The following is a 23,046-nucleotide window of genomic DNA, read 5'->3' on the forward strand; positions in this document are numbered from 1 at the left end:
AGGGCCTCACTAAATTGCTGAGGCTGGATTTGGACTCACAATCTTCCTTCCTCAGCCTCCCAAGCTGCTGGCATTAGTTAGATATGTGTGCCACCGTGCTGGACAAGAGATTTGTTGGTTGTTGAGGCAAGTATATGCTAGTTCTATGTCTTAAAGTGCTAGGTCTTAATCCATAATGGTTGCATCATCAGCTCTAAATTTTAAAAACTCATGCTGCATATAGGGTGGAGAATGGCTTGAGAACAGATGAAAATAGATCCAAAAAACCAAATTGCAATGCCATGGCTTAATAAGGCTGGTGGATATAGAGAAAAGTGAATATGATGAAGACACATGTGAGGATATAATCAACAGGGCTTGGTAATAGATAGTATGTGAGAGGAGGGAGATGGATTGGTAAAATTTCTGGCAAGAACAAATGGATAAAGATGGTATGATTTATGCAGATGGAGCACCAATGGACACCAGATTCAAAGAAAACATCCTGAGTGCCATTTGGAACATATGCAATTTGATGTGACTATTCTTTCTATCAGAATAATGACTAGCTGATTTGTGGCAATTATATATTTTGCTAAACATCAAATACATTTGTATTTTCTAACTTTATATTGCTTAATCCTTTTCCTGAAGTAAAATATTACATACTATATCTTATCATTTACTCTAAAAAGGGAACATAAATTTCCAGTATTTCTTCATGTTCAAAATTATGACCCAAATTAAAATATAATCTATTAACATATTCACTTCAATACCTTTAGAATTTATGACTTTTGAAAAAAAATCACAGGAACTTTTTGGTCAAGGGGATGATTAGGTAATAACATAAAACCTGATTAGGATAGATGAGGGCTATAATATGCCACAAATTTCACAGATGGTTGAAATCATTTTGGGAAAAATCTGTATTCAAGTTCATCTATTTAAGTTTTTTAAGATAATTTATAGTTCAAAGAATTAAGTTCACTAGTATTGTAAAAAATCACTAAGTTTATAATCAAGCACAAAGAAGAATTATAATTCTTGCTGAATCTTCCAAGAACTATAACTCTTTCAACAATAAAGTGAAAGTCATTAAGGAGATTTTTAATAAGTCTTTTAACTTGGTTTTGCTCACAAACTGATTTTAAGCATGATTTTAGCCTATCAACTCTTTCAATTTAGCTATCTTTGAACTAATACAATGATATTTTGAAAAATTACAAAAGAATTATAACAAAAATGATGGACACTTTGCATATATGAAAGGGACTTCCACAAGCCATTTAATCTTGAAATAAGATTCTATTGCTTGAATTTTTATGAATGTTTTAAAAATCCAAAATCTATACTGGCAATCTTTAAAATTATGTCATACCACCTAGCATAGTTATGTAAAATAATAAGAGTTGTCATTAAGATGTAATTAAAGATTCACCTTTCATGCCAACCTGTCAACAAGCCTCATTTTGCTTAATTATCTACAGATTTTCAGGACCACCTGTTTTCAGAAGGGCTTTTCATTTCTAGGAGGTCAATAAAAAAAAAGAAAAGAAAATGAAGGTTTTTGTCAGCCACTCAGTCTAGAATCCATTTGTTCCTGACTAAAGGTAATTTGAGCCTCTCTTAGTGCTTGGTATTTCATTCTTGTGTAGCAGTCAGTTTTTAATCACCAGTTAGTTGCCATGTGCAGCTACAAGAAAAAGACTAATTTAAACAAATGCAACTTAAATACTGCAAAAACTGTTATTTTGTGAAAAGTTTATTTTTTTTGATTTATCAAAGTGTTCTGCCAATTTTTAATGAAGTAAAGGTTTTATTCATTAGTGATTCAGTTTTCTACTTGCGAATGCTAAATCTGAAATATATGAATTTAGATTAGAAAGATTATATTAATTTTCTAATGACCTACATAAATATGTGTAAACTAATGTTTTAAAATAAAAAGTAGTTAAATAATTATTCTTTACAAAACCTGACTCAGACAGATTGCTTAAATTAGTTTTGTTTGTATTAAAAAGTGATATGTAGTAGGATTTATTTTTTTGCTATTTTTTTTCCTCTAGTACACTTGGAAGTTCACTAGCATTTAGAAAGTAAATATTTACAGACTTGTTAAACGTCACTACATAGTTTACCTTTAAATTTCTCAAATCAGTCCTTCTTTATGAAAATGCAATGTAGGACAGTTGTTAAGACTCAGGCTTTAGAGCTAAATTGCTTATCTATAGTATATGATGAATGATTTTGGACTAATCACTTCATTTCTTTGATTAAACTTCCTCATCTATAAAATAAAGAATAGTATCAGTTTCCTGATATTGTTAATGGAGACCAAGGGCATGCAAACTATTTTTTCCAGGTAAAATAGATCATCCTGGACTAAATTAGTAAACTATTGCATGGAAGAAATCAGACATAAGACTAAGTGGAATTGATAGGCCTTGGTGAGTGATTTGGATCTAGTCACTTTTGATTGACAGATGATGGTAAGGTGTTTCCAAAAATACTCCTCTTTTGAGGTAGGATATATATCTATATATTTATATCTACAGATATATCTCTGTATATGTATATAGAGACAGTGAAGAACACAGACCCCCAATAGCAGGTCACAGCAGGCCATCATGAGCAGTGTTAACGTTTAGATCTGGAAAGCCCCCCTAATGCTCACCATTCAAAGCCTGATCCTCCATGGAGCAAGATTCATAGGTGGGACTTTTTGAAAAGCAGTGGTTAGAGTTCTCTGACCTCATCAGTGGATTAATCCATTGGTAGCTGAATGCATTACTGGAGGTGGGACCTAGTTGGAGGGGAACAGGTCATGGCAGGCTGCTGGTGGCTCTGGTAGGATTTATCTTCTTGTTTGCTCTTCTTCCTGTCCTCTGCTTCCAGGCTGCCATGAGCTAAGATGCTTTCCTACATCAGGCCCTTCTACCTCACTTCAGGCCCAGAGTTAGGGAGCCAGCTGAGCATGAACTGAATCCTTTGGAACTGAACCAAAATAAATCTTTCCTCCTCTAAGTTGTCAGGTGTTTTCGTCACAGTGACAAAAAGCTGACTAACAAGACATGGAAAGTGGGTGGGAAGGAATTACTTCTTAAGCCCCAGGAAATACATTTCCTTAGACAGCCTATCCATTAGAAAAATCATATTTAGGCAGGCAGGATGAAGCTAAGTTTGGGGAGCAAAGGTGAGCCAGGGACAAAAGTTTATAAATGGAGTTGAAATTATGTGGTGTCTCAGTTATAGACTTGATCAACAAGAGAGCAGAAGATTTGATCTGGTGCAGAGAATGAGCATATAGTTAATGTGCTCCACCAGGTGAACATTATTTTAAAATTAGCCACTATGAATCGCACTCTGCTAAATCCTGGTGATAATGTAAAATATGCTAAAGTACTAGGAGTTAACCTGCAGTGGATGGAATGGGATGAGGGGATACACATAGAAACATATTTATAATACAGTATTGTAAATTTAACCAGGGAGATCTACAGAGCATGCCATAGGAGTTTATATTATGAATTGTGCATTCAATCTATATATGCATTCCTTTGCATAAACTTATTAGTGTGGAAAATGGTACATTTTCACACAAAAAACAGCGAAAATACTTGACACTATATATATATATATATATTTAATTTTATATTGTCTTTCATTTCTATGTGGAGACTGAAACTACCATAGTGCTCCTCTCAACTTGACTAAACTTTACATAGACCCTAACTAAGTTCCTGACCTCTCTTAGAGCATTTACTTCAGAAAACTTACAATTGTAAATTCTTTCTCTGCCCCTACGAGATTCAAATCTTTAAAAAGCCTATTGCCATATTTTTCAGTACAGGGATATTTTCTTCAGAGCCTGGGAGTCATCTTTTGAATACAGTCATCAAAGAGGACTGCATCCTTATTTCCCAGTCCGCCCTTGTGGGGGCCTTATTCCAAGTGATGAAAATAATTCCTGTCCTGAAGAGAAAAGTTTAGCTTTTCTTTGCTTAAGCTCATGGGCTAACTCAGCTGGCCTACGTTCCCACCCAGCTCTTGAGCCCTTTGTCTCAGGGGAGCTAAGTATTCCTTTTGGCTACACACTCCCTCCCTATCACCTGCAGCTTCTACCAGAACAGCACTGGCTTGTTTGCTCATCTTGTCCAGTGCATTTCTTTCAAAGTTTCTTTCAGTATTTCCTACAGGTCACCATATTTGACTTGTTTGGCTTTTAGGTACTATTCCATATGTTCCTCCCTCTCTTTCATTAATGAATCAAACCCTCCTCTGTACTGCAAAGGATCTGACTTTCCATGCTGATTCCATCTCCTTTCTCTTTCTCAGGGACTTTGCATTTTCCATTATCTATACTCTCTCCTATGGCACTTATGCCACCGTATGTACTAGAACATTTCAAATACCCTGTAAATGTACTTTAGTGTTCTCTGTTTCTAAATTAAACTGATTCCCATTATTCTCTTTTTTCTTGGTGACCCTTCACAGAACAAATATTTCAAGAGTTTTCTACCCCTTCGCTCCTCCTGTTCACTCCTCAACCCAGTTATACCTAGCTCTGCCATCACCTGTCCAGTGTAACTGCTGTTGTCAAGATCTTTCACAATTATGCCAAATCCAACAGAAACTTCTCCATACCTTTGGATAGTTGGCCAAATTTTCTATCCAATACTAAATTCTTCTCCAGTTTAAATTGTACTTTGGCAATCCATTTATTTTCATTGCTTCTTCATGGATTGTCAATTAAAATAGAATATATTCATGATATATAAATATATTTATGGTATATAACATGATGTTTTAATCTGTGGCTTAACATATCATTCTATATTTATAGTCTAATACTTTCTTTTGCATTAAATATCTATACATCCTCTGATTAATCACATAGTTCTACTTGGGTGTCTTAGGAATATTGTAAACACAATACATCTAGAATTAGACTTTTTTATTTCTACCTGCAATAGAGACATTATTCTCTCAAGTCTATTTATTTCAAGAATGACAAGACCATTTCCAGAATTTCTTAGGCTAAAAAATTGGAATTCAGGGTCAATTATTTTATAACATCCTCACACTCATTCCCTAATTCAATCCACAATGCTTATTTCCAAATACATTTTAAAATTCTCTACTTCTCATCATTTTAATTTCTGCATTCTAGTGTAAGCCATCATTTCTGACACATTTTCCCTCTTGTCACCTCCTAAAAAATTCAGTCAGTTTTCACATCAGGTATTACACTGATATTTTTATAACATAAATTTGATCCTTTTATTTTTCTGCATTAAAACCTTGGAATGTCTATTGCAGTTAGAACAAATTCTATACTCCTATTCAGGTCTAAAAAACATACCTAGGCCCCCACAACACAATAAAAAATTATTTCTCCATTCTTATTTCTTATTTTCCCTATTTATCCTGATCACTGTGTGTCAGCCCCACTCTTTTTTGTTTGTTTGTTTCTAAGAGCAAAACTTACACATTCTCACACTTTTCTTCATAAAGTCATTAGAATTTGAATATGCTTAAGTGGTTGTCTCTATCAGTTGTACATAAACTATTTATCCCCATAGAAAATTATTAATTTTTAATATCATGTTATTGTTATAGAGAATACTAATTTCTTTTCAGTTTATTTGTTTGTTTTCCATCTCCCTTTCCAAACTGAATTATCGTGAGATTTGGGACTGTGTATGCTTGTTAAATTTTGTGCCTCCCCACACTTCCTGTACTGCCCAACATACTGGAGTTGCTCAAAATGTTTGTTCACTGTTGCAGACTTCTCTGAGCAGCACATTTCTAGCCCTGTGTACGTTCATGATGCAAGTATGTGTGTCATACAGATGAGCTATTACAAGGATACAAACCTTCATTCAGAATATTCTTGCTAGACTTTGATAGTTTTAATGAGAAGTTACTGAAAGGCAAGCGATGCCCTTTTCTAAAGTGACTTTGGCTTTTAGTGCTCTTTAAAAATTGTGTCTAAGTTCTATTAAGAATGTCTTTTATAAATTCCCTGACTAAATATAACTGGACATGATAATAGACTGAATTTGGCTGCTGTTCTATAATAATAAGGTTTTAACTATATATTTGAGATTATCTGGGCTCTGCATTTATAGCCTTAGCTCTTCTGTGCTGCTCTGTGGCCCTGTTCCAGAGTGTAAGCAATAAGAGACCAGAATTGTAGCTTCCCCAAGAAGAAACACAGAACTTGAAATCCACTGAGTCAGCAATCTTGGACACTGTTCCCCTGACAAAAGCAGATGCTTGGGAACACAAATTGGTTTTCAGAGTAGATTTATTGTAATGTAAAACACATATACAAGTGTATTTATAAACACTTAGACATTTGAGTAAACATAAACCCACAAAATAGCCTAGTTATTCTGCAACCGTATTTTGTTATGTACGTAACATTTTTCTACTTCTGTTATGGGTAACCTAAATTCATAAGAACTATTAACTTTTTAGGCTGAGTATTTCTTTTATCTTGCATGTGGCTGAATGAAGTAGTTTTATATAGATGTTCACAGAAATGATTTTGTGTGAGCACAATTAAACAACTCATTAGGTTAAAATCAGTATATTATTTTGACTTGAAATTTTATCCTGATTTTTTGTTGTATGGCATGATGAGCACAGATGAGCTGAAGGTCAGGATGTTGTCTGCAGCTTGTTTTACTTTTGCTTCATAAAATAAGTGTTGCTCCTAAGTTATTATTTTTTTTAATATTCACATTATCTGAAATTTATCCTACAAACTCAGAATAAATAAATGTATGATTTTGCTCACAACTTTCTCTAGACTTCAGAAAGGAGAAGCTAGTTGATTTTTTTGAAATTATAGTTGGGGCTTGAGTCTAGGGGTCTTGGTATTATGTGATTAGACCAGCTGCTGGCATCTGATCATTGGTCTGTATCCTGGACCTGTGGGCTACTTGGGCAATTTCCACTTATTGGTCTTGTTTATTTCCTTTGATCTTGAGCTTATAGCCATTTGGAACTCCAAATTCTTGATAAGGAAGAGGAGGAGGGGATCACCTGCCTGGGTCCACTTATCCCTGCCTATTTACCCAATAATTCCCCTTATCTCATTACTAGGTTTCAAAATTTTGAAATCTGTGACTTTGTTTGGAGTTAGATTTGCATGAACTTTAACAGAATGTATGAGACTATTTTAACAGGAAGTTTCTTTCTCTAGAATTGATGAAATCATTACTAAATAAATATCAGGCATGAACTGAAAGGGACCAGTGGTGGGTTGGAAAGAGATTATGATGTGGGAGTTAAATTTTATTGTGTAGAACTGACAAAAAAAAAAAATGGTGGTTCAGGAATCACCCTCCTTTTTGTTTCAGTGTTCATCCCTCCTCCCTCATCCAGGCAGCTCTGTGTATCTGGTGAAATTGCCTCTGGACCATCAGAGTGGGCTTGATTGGTTTGAAGGTAAGCACATTCTTACATCCATGACCAATACCTGGCTAGGGAAACCTGGAGAAATGGACGGGACCTGCCATTCCCTGAGGATGCCTGATGCAGTTTGGGTCAAGTGGATGCAAGAAAAACAACTGAGAGAGTCTGCTGAGGAAGGATATTCTTTATCTTGAAAGAATTACCAGAAGAGAGTATATTCCCTTTCCTTGTGCTGTGCACACTGTAGACAGGCTTGAGGCCTGGATGTGAGCAGGATGAGAATGAGGCTGGCCAGCACCAGAGCTGGGACTCAGGCAGTTCTCTGTCTGCACACATGGTGAGTGGAGCTAGTTCCTTATCCATCATGCTGTTTTCAATCAGATTTTACCGATGCTTTAGAAAATCATGAATTTCCTGTGAAATGTGTGGACGTTTTCTTTTTTTTATTATTGATATTTACTTCCTCTTAAAAAATTTTAGAGTATAGTAGTTGATATTTTTATTTAAAAATCCACAAATTATTGTCATATTTTATCTAATAATTTCACTTTTTTTTCTTCATACAATATCACTTTTCGAGATCTGTTTTCACAGTATTATGGTACTTTGGGTATTGATATCATGGGACAAATAAACTTTTTATTTTTTAAAGGCAATTATAGTGTTTATACTTAATTATATGTGTTTCTTTTTCCATTTTATGAACAATGATGACCATTAAGTTGAAATTGGGACCCAGGGAATGATATGTTCACAGCATATTGAAGTAATTAGAGATTTCCCTCTATAATACAATGTAATATCATCTGCACCTGAAGGTTCTCAGAAAATATAAACTGTTCACTGACATTCTTCAGAGAAATAGCAAAAGCAGTCATGAAATTCATTTGGAAAAATAAGAGGACCAGAATAGCTAAAGTAATCCTTAATGAGAGAAATGAAGCAGGAGGAAGACATCACAACCAGATCTGAAATTACACTACAGAACTATAGTAACAAAAACAGCATGTTATTGGCACCAAAACAAACATGAGGACCAATTGAACAGAATAGAAGTCACAGAGACAAACACAAATAAATAGTTATCTCATATTAGACAAAGTTGCCATAAACATATGTCTTCAACAATTGGTGCTGGGAAAACTAGAAACCCATATGTAATAGATTGAAATTGAACTTCTATCTTTCACCCTGCATAAAACTCAACTCAAAGTAAATCAAGGACCTAGACATTATACCAGACCCTGCACCTACTAGAAGAAAATGTAGGCCCAACTCTCCATCATGTTGGATTAGGAACCAACTTCCTCAATAAGGCTCCTAAAGTGCAAGAAGGAAAATCAAGAATCAACAAATAGGATGAATCAAACCAAAAAGCTTATTCACAGCAAAGTAAATAACCAAGAACATGAAGAGAGAGCCTACAAAATTGGAGAAAATCTTTGTCACCTTCTCCTCAGATAGAGCATTAATCCTCTAGATATATAAAGAACTCAAAAACTTAACACCAAAAAAAAAAAAGAAACCAAAATAACCCAATCAATAAATGGGGAAAGGATCTGAATAGGCACTTCACAGAAAAAGAAATACAAGCAGTCAATAAATATATGAAAAAAAATGTTCAACATTTCTAGCAATTACAGAAATGAAAAATAAAACTACACTGAGATTCCATTTCACTCCAGTCAGAATAGCAATTATCAAGAGTACAAGTAACAATAAATATTGGCAAGAATTCGAAGAAAAGGAATACTCATACATGGCTGGTGGGAATGCAAATTGGAGTGACCACTCTGGAAAGCAGGATGGAGATTCCTCAGAAACCATGGAATGGAACCATCATTTGACCCAGTTATCCCACTTATTGCTATACACACAAAGTACTTTAAAGCAGCATACTACAGTGATGCAGCCACATCAATATTTATAGCAGCTCAATTCACAATAGTTAAGCTATGGACCCAAACTATGTACCCTTCAACAGATGAATGGATAAAGAAAATGTGTTTTCCTATTCATATATATATATTGATATATATATATGAATAGTATATATATATGAATAGTATATATATATGAATAGTATATATATATATATATTTATGAATAGGAAAGACAGTAGAATGAATCAAACACAACTTTCCTATGTCCATATATAAATACATAACCAAGATAACTCCACATCATGTTCACCCACAAGAATGGGATCCTAGCCAGGAGTGGTGATACATGTCTGTATCCCAGCCACTTGGGAGGCTGAGGTAGGAGGATCAGGCGTTCAAAGCCAGCCTCAGCAAAAGTGAAGTGTTAAGCAACTCAGGGAGACACTGTCTCTAAATAAAATACAAAATAGGGCTGGGAATGTGGCTCAGTGGTTGATTACCCCTGATTTCAATTCCTGGTATCCCCCCTACAAAAGAACAGGATCCTAATTAGAATGTTATACTCTATGTACTTATCATATATGAAAATACATTCTACTGTCATGTACACAAATAATTAAATGGTCCAAAACAAACAAACAAAAACCTGTTCACTGCAAGTTTAGGTTGCACACAAGTTGAGAACTGGTTGAAGGTAGGAAAGAATTTTAAATTGGATGCACCTTTTAATCAGTATTATGGCTAGACATCGGCTTAAACATGGAAACCAGGATGAAAAAGAAATACTCCTGAAAGACAATATGTTCTCCTGTATGTATATGTTAAACAATGAATGAACAGAGAAACCCAAGGTACTCAGAGTTTTATGAGTGCTAATTAGGAAAATAATAAATGGGATAATGAAATAATAGATACAGCTACACAGAGAGAAAGTCTGGGAAGGATAGAAAGGCCTCTTTGAAGGGAAAAGAGCAACAGCCTGAAGTCAAGAGGCATTCTTAGCAGACATAAGGAAATAAAATAAATCACATGCTACATATAAGTTTGGCATTTTCAATGAACAACATATTTTAAAAAGTGAGAAGGTGTAAGAGAAAATTGAACCGTTAGAAAGAGTCAGTTTTTTTTATAGCTGCAACAATAAGCCATTCAAGGTAAGTGGTAGAGCAATATGATTTATATTTTTAACAAAATTACTCCGGTAGCTTTGTGGAGAGGGGCTTTGGAGAAGCTAGAAAAGTCCCAGGAGAGTCCATAAAGAGGCTTCTGTGAGAATCAAGACAGAAGACAATGATTTAGTGTTGAATGCTGCTGTTACAGAAGTACAATAATGATGGTTTGAAATTTTAGGACTTTATAAAAAGTGAACTAGAATATAAGAGAAAAGGAAGAATTAAGTTTGGGTATTAGAGGGGTAGATAACATTACATCTGCTATACATATCTTGCCCTCGTCTGAATAAAAATTACTGGCAGTATTTTTTATTGAGTTCGTGTTAAATGTATATATTGATTAGGAAGAATTGCTATCTTCATGAGGTTGTTTTTTCTTCCAAGAAGATGATCTATTTTTTAACTTTTCAAAATTACTTTTGTGCATTTCAGAAATGTTTCAAGTTATTTCCATCTATATTTATATATTTTGCTAACTTTTGTGGGGTTTTATTGGTATATAATAATTATATATAATGTTAGGATTCACTGTGACATATTCATATATGCATATAACATAATTTGGGCCATCTTATTCCCCAGTACCTCCCCCTTTCCTTCTCCACTCATTTCATCAGCTCCCTTTATCCACTTTACTGGTATGCTTTGCACTTTTTCTTTTTTTTTAATTAGTATATTACATAATTTTACATATGGGTAGGATTCATTTGGAGAATGACAGAGTCCTCTGACATGGAATTAGTATTCAGAATATATAAAGAATTAAAAAAAAACTTAACACTAACAAACAACCCAATCACTAAATGGGAAAATGAACCAAATAGCTATTTCTCCAAGGAAGAAATGCAAATGGCCAAGATATATTTAAAAATGTTCAACATTCTTAGCAAAACGTAAATCAAAACTACACTGAAGTTTTATCTCTAGTTAGAATGGCAATCACTAAAAATGCAACTAACAGCAAATTATAGCAAGGATGTTATTAGAAAGGAGCACTTACATATTGTTGATGGGACTGTAAATTAGTACAACCACTTTGGAAAGCTGCATGGAGATTCTTCAAAAGACTAGAAATGGAACTATCATGTGACACAGCTGTACCACTTCTTGGTATTTATCCAGAAGATCTAAAATCAGTATAGTGATATCTGCATTCCAACGTCAATAGTAGCACAATTCACAATAGCCGAGATATGAAACCAGCCCAGGTACCCATCAACAGATGAACAGATAAAGAAAACATTTGTACTATGGTGTTCTGAGAAACAAAGAAGAATGTAATATGTCATTTGTTGATAAATGGAGGGAACTGGAGAACCTCATGCTAAGTGAAATAAGCCAGACCCAGAAAGTCATGGGTTGAATATTTTCTCTCATATGTGGAAACTAGGCAGGAAAAAAAGGAATAAAAAGAGATCTCATAAAAATAGAAGGGACACCAGTGGAGTAGAGGAAGGGAATTAAGAGGGAGAGAGGATGAGAGGGCAAGGGGAGATAGCGGGTAATTAAATTGATCAAATTATGCTAAATTCAGCACCCAATCATGTTAAAAACTCTCTGAAGAAACCAGAGATAGAAGGAACCTAATTTAACATCATAAAGACTTAATGTGAGAAATGCAAAAACAACATTATATTGAATGGTAAAAACTGAAAGTATTTCCTGAAAAATCAGGAATGAGACAAAGGATGTCCAATCTCACTACTCCTATTTAGTGCAGTACTTGAAATTTTAGCCAGAGCATTTAGGGATGAGAAGGAAATTAAAGGGATACAAATGGGAAAAGCGAAGTCAAGTTGTCTCTGAAGATGATATAATCCTATACTTACAAGACCTAAAAAGTTCCACCAAAAGACTGCTAGCTAATAAATTCAACAAAGTAGCAGGATACAAAATCAACATACAAAAAAATTCATTGCTTTCTCATACCTCACTAATGAATACACTGAAAAAAATAAGGAAAACAGTCCCATTTATAATAGAAACAACAAACAAACAAACAAACAAAAAAACCCAAACCATAAAAATTGAAAAACCAAATCTGGGACCTAGAAATAAATCTAACCAAGGATTTACAATTAAATCCTTTATTAAAAGATCTATACAATGAAAATAATAGAACAATGAAGAAAGAAATTGAAGAAGACATTAGAAGATAGAAAGACCTCCCATGTTTTTGAATAGACAGAATTAATATTGTTAAAATGATTATATTACCAAAAGCTATTTACAGATTCAATGCAATCCCCATCCAAATATCAATGGCATTCTTCACAGAAGTAGGAAAACAGTCCCCAAACATTGTATTTCTTGAGTATTTTTAAACATCTATTGTAAATAAGAACCTCTTTCTCATATCTTCTATTGTTTATCATTCAAATATAAGAAGGTAATTATTTTGGTATGTTAATTTTATATCCTGCTTGCATGCCAAATAACTTTAGTAATTTACAATATTTCTTCTAGTTTTGTTTGGTTTTCTAGATATATAACCTTGTTATCTAAAAAATAGTTTTAGTTTAAGATGAGTTTTATTATTAAGCTTCTACTTGTTTTCTCTTATTTTGTAAAATTGGCTGATTGCATTAATATGATGCTAAATATAGAAATAGTAACAGAAGGCACTTTTGACTTTTTTCTGATTTTGACTACCTACAACATTTCACTGTTGTATAAGAAGCAGACCCTTAGACTGAGAAAGTCTTAACTTTTTTTATGTTCATGTGTATGAATTCAGTTTTCCATGACTGTAGCTATCTTGAGACATAATGGCTATGTTTGTCCCTGAGTAACCTTGGTTGGTTTTTCCTACATAGTTTTTCTAATATGCTATACAAAGACAAAACCATTAGAGTGGTAAGTGAACTTACCACAAATGGACCCTGATCCCAGAAGAGTATATGGTTTTTTGAGATTAACTTAAAATAAACTAGGTAGATTCTGGACCATGCTTCCATAGCTCTATCAATATATTCTGTGTAATCCTAGTTCTCTTTGCTTCTTTTTTCAGTCTCATAATACTTGGGGCTGGTTTCTGATGCACTGGATGGGGTTGTGCTATAACATCATGATATATGACCCAATTACTATTTATTGATAGTTTCATCAAAAATAGAAAATCAGAATTATTTGGTAAATGCATTTTGCATCTCTGGAGATACCCTTACATATTTATCCTTAGGTAGATGGATACAAATAATTAATAATAATACAATGTTAAAGGATGCTTTCTTCCCTGGAATAAAATCCTTTTAGTGATGATGTGTTTATATGTTAATTTTTAAAAGAAGATTCAGTCTTTTAAAAAAAAATCTTTATTTTTTTTGTTTATTTTTATGGGGTGCTGGGGACCAAACCCAGGGCCTCACACATGTGAGGCAAGCACTCTACCACTCAGCTACAACTCCAGCCCTATGTGTTAATATTTTATGTTTTAAATATTTATGTAGATTTTTTTTGTATCAGTGTTCAAAGGTTGGTCTGATCTCTAGTTTTCTTCTTTTGTTCAATCTTTATCTGCCTGTGTTTACCATTTATTCCTTTTTTTTTTTTTTTTTTTGCTATGCCCTAGTACAATTTACAATAGCTTTGGGATTCTCTGATCATTAAATACTTGAGAAACTCCACTATAATTATGTTACTTACTTTACAAATATCATTTATTTGACTTTATCATTTATATAAGCATTGACTTCTTCTATCATATGTGGGGTCAGTTTTAGTAAATCAAGTTGTCCTACAAATTATCCATTTTATGTAGATTTTAAAATTTATTTGTGGGCATATATTAAATTGTCTCAGGACTTAGACAAATATTGATTTGGTGATTATTGTGTACTTATCATTTCTTTTTTTCCACAATACTATTGTGTGGTGAATATCTATTTGCTTGTTTTTCTTTAAAGAGTTATTATTATTTATCACTCTATTATTGTTTCAATTCTTTATTTTTGGTGATAGTAATATTTTTGTTTTAAATGTTCTTCTGAGTACTGTTTTAATTTGACTCGAGATTCCTGATTGATAGAGGAATACTTAATCTTAGTAAAGAAACAAATTTTATTATTATTTTATATTTCCATGGCATTCAACATTAATATGTTGATATAGTTTAATGGCTTAAATAATTTTTAATTTTCAAATTGTTTTATTTACAATTGAGAAGAAGTTATATTCTTTAATATTGGGATATTCTTTCAGTAAAACACACAAATGTAGCTATAATCTCTTTAGACCTTCTCATAAAATTTTTACTCTTTATCTGTCTTGGAGTAAAAAAATTATTGCAGAAAATATATTTTTAGCATATTTCTAAGGCATCATCTATAACTTATGCTCGATGAATATTGTTGGTAATATTATATGGCACTTAGAGATTCATAACTATTTTGATCCTTAGTGTAAAAATCTAACATTATAAACATTTCTTTTTTCTCACACAATATTTTTAGCCTGAATTATACATTGTCTTATATCCAGTTGTTACTTTTGCCTTCTTTCATTTACTTTTTCACTTTTGCCTCTTATTCTTTTTTCCAAATATTTGATTTTATAGGTGTTCTTTTTTCCAGGTATATTGGTGCACACCTGTAATCCCAGCTACTTGAAAGGCTGAAGCAGAAGGATAAAGTTTTAGGTCAGCTTAGACAACTTAGTGAGAACCTGTCTTAAAATATAAAGTGCTATGGGTGTAACTCAGGGATAAGAGTACTTGTCTATCACTGCTATGAACACAGTAGGCCCTGGCTTCAATCCCTAGCACTGAAAACAAAATGAAACAAACAAATAAGATAAACCAATAGGACAAAACAAAAACAAAAATAAACAAAGTCTGGATAAGAGGTCCTTGTATGTAGTATGAAGTTGCATTTTGCTGTGTGATACTATATGGTTTGTTTTTATATTTTTTCTTTGACAGGTGAGTAAATCCATGATAATTTACTAAATAGTCATTTAATTTTTTGATATAGTTTTATGGCCTGAATAATTTTTAATTTCTACTTCTACTTCTTTTGCTTTCTTTCAGCAATAGAAAAGTCTTTTATAGGTGTTTTTGTTTTTGTTTCATTTCTTCTTTTGGTAATCCTGTTATTTGTAAAATTATTCTCTTTGTTGATTAGGTACATTTCCTCTTTGTTGTCTCTTGTCTTCTATCTTTTTCCCCCCAAATCTACTACTATCCACCCATTTTTTTCTCATTTATGTCCTCTTGATGTCACTTAAAGTACCTTAAGTAGCTTCTATTATCTTTTGGGTACTTTATGGCTTAATCTCAATTTATAAGTTAATTTTATATTATTTTTCCAAAAATTTTCATTTCCCATTTCACATCTTCCATTACTTCTGACTTTTTGAAGCTTGTGATTTTTATTATTTTTAGTGTCCTTGCATATCTATAATTTCTTGCTTTGCTGTTTTACATTCTTGTAGGAATACTACTTCTAGGCAGTTTCTGGTTTTGCTCTTTCATCTGTGAAATTGTTTTGACCTTATTTTAGGCTTTGTTTTCCATAGGATGAATGTCATGATTTTATTTTTTTCCCCTATTTTATTTTCCTGGAATGATGACTGTAAGGATATTCCTTTAATGTGGCTGGAAGTAGCACACAGGTTTTCCAAATCCTATATTAAAGTCTCTGGTTCTATAATAGGGAATGACATTTTTTAAATATATAAATCATTATTTAGTGATGGTCATAGTTGTGGTGGTCACCCTAATTTTCATATTAAGATTTGTTCAACAGAAAGCTTGTCATCAACTGCTCCTTTTCTTTCCTTTAAAACTAAATTTCTGCAGCCACTGGTGCAAAAATGATGCCCTATATAATTGAAAGTTCTCATGCAACTCTTCAGATATAGTTCATGTAAAGCTTTATAAAGATTAGGGAAACATTACAAGAAGAGGCAGAAAGTGCAGGTTTTGAGAGAAGCCCAAGGTTCATGAGTGCAGCCCCTCAGGGTCCTGATTGGTCACATGGGATATGGTTCATCCTTGGTTTATGAATCATCAGGAGACACACAAGATACTTTGGTTGCCCAGGAGCCAAGGCACTTGTTTCCTGAGGAGTCGTTTTTACTCCACTGGTCACATAGCTAAAACCTAGGTTTTATAACAGTTGAACAAGGTGTAACTATTAATCTATACATTTTCGCTCACCAAGGTAGATAACAAGCCAGCAAAGCAGGTCTCCAGGGCACATTACTTTATACAGCACATTAAAAATCAATAGCTAGTTTACTTCATCCTTTTCTTGGACAAAGGTCAGTACAAAGCTTCCAGATTCTCCAGAGACAAATTTGAAGCTGCACAGACCAGCTGCAGGTCATCCTATCCTCAACTCTCTTCAGAGATACTTTCCTCAGACAGCCTTTCCCAGCCCTTGGTTTGTTACTGTTGTCTGTGCTGTGAGGTTCTAAGCCTCACAATTTCTTTCTAGCTTCCACACAGTTTCACTATTTTGGGAGGCAAATCTGTATAATATTTTCTCGATTTCACCCCTACCACCCTCTACCCACAATTTTGTTCAGCTCCATCTAAAAGCACATACCAACGTGGGCTCTGGTACCACCTTTAGTCTTGGTTGCTTTGGTGGCACCTCTAGTCATAAACTGGAATTTGTAATACTCCATTCTCTAGTTACATTATAAATATGTTATTGATATTTTAATTTGCTTCACTTTAAGCCTTTAAGGTATTTTGGAGAAGGTGTGGAAAGGCTGTTATCTATAGAAACATGACTGTTCCAAGGTAAACTAGAACTATTTACTGAGGCTTTTGACCATCAGGGATAATTCTACTTCAGAGATAGGTTAAATATCATTTTCTGCCAGACTTTTTTCCTATAAGAGCAGAATGTGCCAGTCTTGTTTCTTTCTTTTGTTTTTCAAGCTAGTTCAGAAATTTTCAAAATTTAAACTGTTGCCCTAGTTACTTCTTTTTGATCACTATCAGGAGGTTCCAATGGTCATCATCCCTTCTCTTCCTCCTTCTTCATTTCTAAAACCTGAAATTAGTTTTCTAAACATGTTCTCCCAGATTCTGCATTGGTGTTTTCCCATGGCAGATAGAAGTAATTCAATGAATTGCATCTCAACCCAAACCACCTATCAATAGAACAAATGTTGGCACCCTCACTTTTGTGAGTGGTCTTCCATTTAAAAGTTACAACTCAGCAGATCATCCATCCTGTTCTAAATGAACAGTACCCTCCATGACCTCCCTAATGATGCCTCATAAGCTGCTTGCAACTTCTTTAGAAACAGAACATTAAGAATTCTCCAGATCTCTCCTCTTAACATACTTGCCATATTTGCCTATGAACAGCAGCTCTGTCATTTTGAAACTTAGTAAATGTTGTATAATTACTCATATCTATTGCTGAAGAATTATTTCTAAAATATGTGTATATTTTATGAAAATGTCTAGGCATCTATCCCAATTATCCAAGGGAGTTTCCTGTGTGGTTTGTTGGATTCCTTTATTGGAATTTTCCCTGGAGTTACCCTATTTTAAACTCTCAGTTACTCCCACTTGATTACAATGTATTCTGTTCATCCACCAAGATTGTATGCTCTTTTCCTAGCTTCAGTCTTTCTAGTACTTACTGATGTGCACGTTGCCTTTTTTTCTTTCATGTCTAGGTTGAACAATTATATAGCACTATGTTTCTTAAAGTGATTCCCTTCCTTGAGCATTTCTTCCATTTTAGGTTTTTTTCATTCCTCTCACTATTCTTGTATTAATTTTTTTTTAAATTAAAATCTGCTTTTAGACCTATCTTTGTTTGCTGGAGCATACTTATCCCTGGAAAAAAAATAGAGGCCTAATATTTTAAAATTTTCTTCTAAGCTTTACAATAATGCCATGTATTTTTTTTTTCTGTGCCTCTACCCAAAATCACTTATCCAAAATATAATGAGGGCCAAGAGGCCTCTTTAACTGTTCACCGATTAAAAATGTATGTCTTGTGGTTGATCGTATAGTCTCTCTTTATGAAATTTACAACGATCAGGATTTATGTCAAGTCAATTTGAGATAATATAATGAGGGATATGGAGGAGGAGCGCTAGGAATTTTAGGACAGTCTTCATAATTTAAGAAGAAAATCAAGTCACATCCACCCTTTGCCTTGGATAAAGTTTAGATCACGATAAAGAGAACTGGTTTGATGTAATATACTTATATGCTGTTCTTAAAGATAAAAGACAATATAGAAATTCTATTGTTCTCTTAATTCCCAGCCGGACTGAGAAACACAGTAATGGGAGAAAAGTCCCGCTGACTCATTAACTAAAGAACCTATCTAATAAATCGCTGGCCATTTGGTAGACTTGCTTCTGACTTTACCACTAATATTTTTAATTAACAGAGAAAATTTTATGTATACTTGTTCTGAAATATATATACATGACAGAGTGACAAAATTTAGCTACTAAAAATAGTAATTATCACTAAAAATTGTTCTGAAGTATATGCACATTATGTAAGTACATGTACACATGTAAATCTAGTTCATAAACATAGCAGTTACTAATACCTCACAGTTATCATTTCTGTGATAAGAACACATTACAACACTCTCTTAATGTTTTTTTCAAGAATATAAAATGTTATTAACTATAATCACCATATTGTACAATAGATGTCTTTAACTTATCTCCTAGCTAACTAAAATTTTCTAACCTTCATCTAGCATCCCCCAACCCCCAAACACTGTCTCAACCACTGCAGCCCTTGGTAACTAGCCATTCTACTCTTTACTTATATGACATCAACTTTCTTAGATGTCATCTGCAATTGAAATCTTCCAGTATTTATCTTGCTGTGCCTGGCTTATTTCACTTAACATAATTTCCTTTGAGTTCAGCCATGTTACAAATTATATGATTTCCATTTTTTTTGTTGTTGTTTTTTTAAGATTGACTAGTACTCCATTGTGTGTGTGTGTGTGTGTGTATATATATATATATATATATATATATATATATATATACATATCACATTTTCATTATCCATTTATCCATTTATGGACACATAGGCTCATTCTATATCTTGGATATTGTGACTAATATTGCAAAGAATGTGGGAGTGCAGCCATCTCTTTTTCAAATACTGATTTCAAAATATATATGAGAAATATATATATTTTCTTTTTTTTTTTTTAAATTTTTCCAAAAAGACAAAAGATAACAAGCATTGGTGAGGATGTGGGGAAAAGAGAGAACCCTATCAGCATGTACTATGGTGGGAATGTAAATTAGTGCAATCATTATGAAAAACAATAGGGAGGTCCTTCAAAAAAAATTAGAAATGGAACTAGCACATGATCCAGCTAACCCATTACCATGAGTCTTAACTTCTCAATTTGGGGATATGAACATCCCTTGAGAAATTGAACTACTTATTCGAAGAAACTACTTTAGAAATCCCCTCCTAATCTCAGGATCTATGAAAGAGTAGAAGTCTCAGGAAGTGAAAAATCTGTCTTGATGTATAAAATCAATCTTGGTTTATTTAAACCTCTAAATTCAGTTTTAGCCCCTTACCTGAGAATGCCACAGGAACATAGCCTAATGCTTAAGACATTTTTGTTAAGACACCTAAATAAGAATATAAGAGATTTTTTTTTCACTGCCATTTCTCCAGCACCCAAAACAATGATTGGCATATATTAGCTGCTCAAGTGAAGGAATAAATTTTGAGTTCTAGCCATTCATTTTCTCTTCAAAATGAGGATATGTGTGTACCTTTGGAGCATATATTTTGTTCTTTGTGAGCACAGTTTTCTTTCTGCTTCCTGGTTTCGTGTCTCCAGCTGCCTTCATTGTCCACACACTTCCACCAGGGCGTTCTGCCTCACCTCAGCCCCTGAGCAATGAGCTGGCAGTCTGTAACAACCCTGTTGTGAGCCCCCCAGTAAACTTTTCATCCTTAAAATTGTTTGTTTTAGTCAGCTTTTTTGCTGCTGTGACCACAAGACCTGGCAAGAACAATTAGAGGAGGAAAAGTTTACTTGTGGAGGAAAGTAGCTAGGACATCACACCAAGACACAGAGAAAAAGCTCTGCTCAACAAATACAAAATATCAACCCCCAAACCTGCCCCCAGGGACCTACCTCCTCCACCCTCACCTCATCTGCCTAAGGTTACCATTCAGTTAATCTATATCAGGCGATTAATGCACTGATTAGGTTAAGGTTCTTTTACCCCCATCATTTCACCTCTAAACTTTCTTGCACTGTTTCACACATGAGCTTTTAGGGGACACCTAATATCTATACTATAACATTGTCCTTGTCAGGTCTTTTAGTCACAGAAATGAAAATCCTCCTTGTTTCCTTCCTTCATTCTGTTCTTAAGTTTTATTACATTGGCCATAAAACCTGATTACTGCAAAAACCTTCCTTGCCATTTTTTTCTGAGAGACTGGGAGTTTAACCTACTTGCAATCCCACAATGTGGCTTTAATAAATGCTTTCTCAGTCTTTTTCAAATACTGATTTCAAAGAGAAGATGTTCTTACATCCTTGAACTAGTAATGACACTTTTAAAGTTTTGTTAACATTAAAATATTCAGAGGAAAATATGACATCAAAGTAAAGGCAATCATAATATAATATGGAAGAAAATGAGGAGTGAATGTACAGGAAATCTTAAAAGTATGGCAAGTAAGTTATATATTATAAATCAGACAAAACAAGAACTTAAGGACATCAAAAGAATCCCCCAAACATGTGATGTGTAAGTACATCAAAAGTAGATAATAAATGGATGCCCTATTGATAAAGATATATGTTCTTGAGAATAAATTTAAATGAAATATTTGCCTAAAAGGGAATTATTCCAATGTCAAATTAGTAGCACTCAGTAAATATTAGCTAGCATTGATATATTAAGATATGCTTAAAATGTGACTATTTCTAGTCAATTGGTAAAAATTGTCTTTAGAGAGTTTGGAAAAAAGTTAGCTAAAATATATTTGAAAGAAAATACACAATAAAACTTTAAAAATATATTTGAAATGATGGCAAATACACATTTTTAAAGGAGAATTAAATTAATTTTGAGAGAATTGGCTGCTACAGTTTGGATCTTGGTTGTTCCTCAAAGGTTCATGTGCTACATACAGGACGTGGTCCACAGCATGGTGCTACATACAAAGGTTCAAAGAGATTCAATCTAGTGGGACTTCTTTAGGACAGTGAGGACATGCCACCCACTCCTCACTCTCTTCTTTTTGCTTTCCAGAGGTAAGTTGAGTGGTTTACTCTACAACACTATCAGAGGCCTACAAGCATGGACTTGCCTGATGGTGAGCAAGAATCTCTAAAACTGTGAGTTCAAATAAACCTTAGAAATATGAGGTATTTGTTACAGTGACAGAAATCTGATTAATACATGGGGTTAAATATTAACCTGAGTACTTTACTACTTAGCCTGCATCCCCTTACTAAGAGAACATGGTGGGTTCATTGAGAGTTGCTAGAGCTCACTGATTTCTAAATACCATTCTCCATTGAAAAGAACCAGAGTTCTCAGTAAAATCTCCAACTGCTGATCTTAGAAATGGAGAAAGGAAAACAAGATGGAAGATTTTACTGTTGAAGAAAATAAGGACTTTGTTAAAAAAACACAATTAACTGAAAAACAAAATAATATCTGAATAATTGTTGATATATACCATGTTTGTAGACTAAAGAATTAAACTAATGTACAAACTTTATGTAATTCCTATTAATATGCTTGCTTAACAATTAAATATAATTTGGACAAATTATTTAGAATAGGCATATAATTGATGTATGTACATTCCATGTATGTATTATATATAAAAAATGTATTCTACTGTCATGTATGACTAAAAAAACAAATAAAAATTTAAAAAAAGAAGGTAATGGAAATGCTTAAAATTTGAACAATAAGACTGTACTCATTACATACTTGTCAAAATTCATCAAATTGCATTCTTCCAATAAATGCATTTGATTGTTCTTTAACTTTACTTCAATAAAGCTATTTTTTAAAATGTGGGAATAAATAAATAAATATTAAAAAAAGAAAAAGAAAAAAAAGAATAGGCATATAAAAATGGGCACTTTGACTTAGAGAGTCATGGTATCTTGACCTGACTTAAAAAATAAATTCTATAAAACATATTTTGAACAGCTTAGAGCTTATGTAGAATTAAAAAACAAAACAAAACACAATATATAGAAACTAATACTATAAAGATGAGGATTTAAATAAAAATTCTTAGCAAATTAATTATATATGGGAAACATTCCCATATTATATTCCTATTTTATACCATGAAATAAATTCCAGGTAGAATAGGTATTTACAAGCCTTTTTACAATAGGTTTAAAGATATACTTTAAAAAATAATATTATCAAGAGAGATATGTAACATACATATTATTATGAAGAGCGATAACAGATTTAATTATTTAATTGTCTGTAAGAATAAAACAAAGGAAAATATTTTCAATTTAAAAAAGGAAATATTTCAGGGGTTGGGGTTGTGGCTCAGTGGTAGAGCTCCTGCCTAGCATGTGCAAGGCCCTGGGTTTGATCCTCAGGACCAC

At 33.4% G+C, this 23,046-nt stretch overlaps 1 protein-coding gene across 6 annotated transcripts in view; it reads left to right on the forward strand.

Moving 5' to 3' along the window:
• The window catches only part of LOC120891906 (uncharacterized), a 211,730-nt gene that overhangs the window by 174,697 nt on the left and 13,987 nt on the right, over nt 1-23,046 (forward strand). For 4 of the 6 annotated variants that reach the window (XM_078040146.1, XM_078040143.1, XM_078040144.1 and 1 more), the window contains 2 exons: nt 7,353-7,440; nt 21,710-21,795. The gene's annotated coding sequence lies outside the window, so the exon portion shown is untranslated. Of the gene's footprint in view, nt 1-657; nt 1,593-7,352; nt 7,441-21,709; nt 21,796-23,046 lie in introns of those variants that run through there. The other 2 variants (XM_078040148.1, XM_078040145.1) reach the window with 2 other exon arrangements.

The sequence above is a fragment of the Ictidomys tridecemlineatus genome, chromosome 2 (genome assembly GCF_052094955.1).
Source record: "Ictidomys tridecemlineatus isolate mIctTri1 chromosome 2, mIctTri1.hap1, whole genome shotgun sequence".
Lineage (NCBI taxonomy): Eukaryota > Metazoa > Chordata > Mammalia > Rodentia > Sciuridae > Ictidomys > Ictidomys tridecemlineatus.